Raw genomic sequence first — 2,886 nt, forward strand, 5'->3', positions numbered from 1 at the left:
CAGATTCAGAGGTTGTAGATCGCATCCGCTGGAATGCTCTCTCTTTTGTGTGTACTTTATACAGTCAGTAAAGTGTGCCCTCTCTAATGAGATTAGTCTTTGTACTTTGCATCTCACATACTGCAGTCGATTGAGTAGGCCAGAGATGTTTGTTTAATTGTTAAAATTTCGGTCAGAATCATTTTTTTAACAAATTGGAAATAATTGTCAATACTAGCAATGGAAAATATCGTGCGGGCCGTTTTTTTTTTTGTTTTTTTTTTGTTTTTGTTTTTTTTTTTTAATCGGAACAACTGCTTTTTTTAATAGATGAGGGAGGGACTGTTTTTATTTGGCAAGAATATTGTAAATATTGCATAGAAACTGGTTTAATTTTTATTGTTTTTTAAAGAAAACGTATTTCCAATCACAAAATTACATTGTTTTTTATGCTGTTGAAGAAATGATGTGGCCAAGAAAAAGAAACATTTTTTTAAATTTCCGCATCAATATTTCCCAATTTTTTTGACGCGGGTTGGAGTGATGGTCTAATAAATTTTTTCTATGTGCCCTTAACTTAGAAAATATTAAACAAGATATTTAGTTTATCACTGTGTCCCACCAATTTGGTATGGTAACCATTGGACACTATGAAAAAGAAAAGGATTAACTCAGAAAATATTAAAGCCATTGTTTATGACATTTTCGTAGTTTTTATCTTTTTTTTTTTACTAATTTCATTGATGACATAGAATGTAATGGACGGTTAGTTAGGAAATGTATCTGGCCTCTAGTATATTTCTAAATTGTCTATTTAATTCGGAAATATGGTACAGTACGTTAAGTAATGTGGTTGTTTCTCGATTCTCGATTTGTAAATTGTATAGGCATATGATCTGTTCATTGTGCGTTCGATTTTGATAATGATAGGAATAATAGGAGCATTGTATGATCAATGTGCTCAAAAATATTTAGATGATTAACATGAAAAAGTATGATGCCGTATATTTGTACAATACTGCTATTGTTTCTAAAATTTGGTGGAGTAATGTAGTTCATGTGGTTATCATTGGAAAGTTATTGATCTATTGGTAAATTCTATAATCTGGTTGTTGTACGCATATAGACAATATTTTTTACATTTTTCATTTTACTTCTTTATTCATGTTTTCCGCAATTCATGACAAAGTAAACTCAACCATACATATTCAAAAATAGAGCGACGAAAGGGACCTCCACGAAACTCTTAAGAGCTTTTAAAATGGAGACCTGGTGTTAAAATTAAAGTTTGTTTAGACATAAAGACAGTAATAACTGCCTAACTTCAAAGATACACACCCTCTCACCCCAACAGTCATATTTATTTGATTTACATTTATTTTGAACATTGCCATTAGGACATTTTTTAAATCCACACTAGCCTATATTTTACAATATCTTACAATACCAGAGAGGTTCATTCCCATTACATTATGGTCTTCCATTTCTATAGCGCATAATACAGTGCATGCCAAACGTCACTTAACCACTACTAATTCCACCTTAATTCGGAGTCGCTCAGCTAAGTCTTACATGTGTAAATGTTCGTATTGACACTGTGTTTTTAGCATTGTTTTAAAGTAATAACCTATCAGACATTTAGATGAACAACAAAACGAATGTAAATATATTTGTCTTAACTATTGTTTTCAGCAAAGTGGCGTATCCATAATTTAAAGAAGGGGGTGCACGCTGATGTAATGAGAGTCCACATTACGTCGATGCCATCGTGGTTGGCGGTGACGCAAACATTTCAGTATTTTATACCACTGGATGCCCCAAAATGGAACTTACATTACCTATTAAATAATAATGTTTTTGACGAATTGATTAATTAATATGTACCCCAAAATGAAATTTAAGTACTTACTATTCTAAAAACTACCATATTCAACTGAGCCCCACAATGGTTGGGGCTCAGGTGAGAACATTTTGAGAAGTTGAGACTCGTTAGGATGCACAAAAAACACTTGAATACTACAAACGATATCTACCTGAGCCCCACCTTAGTTTTGGGGCGCAGATGAGTCAATTTCCAAGAATTTGAGACTTTATAGATGCCCCAAAACAACACTCGGATACTTAAAATTTATGAAAATTCCAATCCATTTATCTCTTTTAGATGCCGGAAAATGGCACTTTAATACATAAAAACAACAAAAATCACTATATCCACATATCCCCATCATAGATGTACGGGGCGTCGTTTGGGACATTGCTATTTATGTCTTTAAATAGGCATTCTGTTGCTACAGAAATAATTATGTACCACAGAATTATTACTTACGGACTATTCCGTGTACATAATTATTTCTTTAACAACAGAAATAATTATGTACCACAGAATTATTACTTACAGACTATTCTGTGTATATAATTATTTTTGTAATAACAGAAATAATTATGTACCACACAATTATTACTTTCAAACTATTCTGTGTACATAATTTATTTCTGTAATAACAGAAATAATTAAGTACCACACAATTATTACTTTCAAACTATTCTGTGATAACAGAAATAATTATGTACTACAGAATTATTTCTGTGCTCACAGAAATAATTCTGTCCAGGACAGAAATAATTCTGTGCACACAGAATTATTTCTGTTCGGACCGAATTTTTTCTGTCCTCTCACTATGCAAATTGGAAGGTGGAGTTTCCATGAAACATCCAATGAAATCATGCGTGTCTGATACTGTCCTTAGAGAACGAGCAACTTCGCGGTTTTTTCAGCAGCAGAGTAAGTGATACTTGTCATAATATAGAGCAGTAAACCGTCATTCCTTTTCCTTATATTTACAAACACAACCTACTTCCATGTAAAAAGAAATACTGTACGATAATATTCATTAATATAACATTATG

This window comes from Anneissia japonica, unplaced genomic scaffold, assembly GCF_011630105.1.
Source record: "Anneissia japonica isolate Jap-2015-1 unplaced genomic scaffold, ASM1163010v1 scaffold2756_len2360902_cov194, whole genome shotgun sequence".
Taxonomy (NCBI): domain Eukaryota; kingdom Metazoa; phylum Echinodermata; class Crinoidea; order Comatulida; family Comatulidae; genus Anneissia; species Anneissia japonica.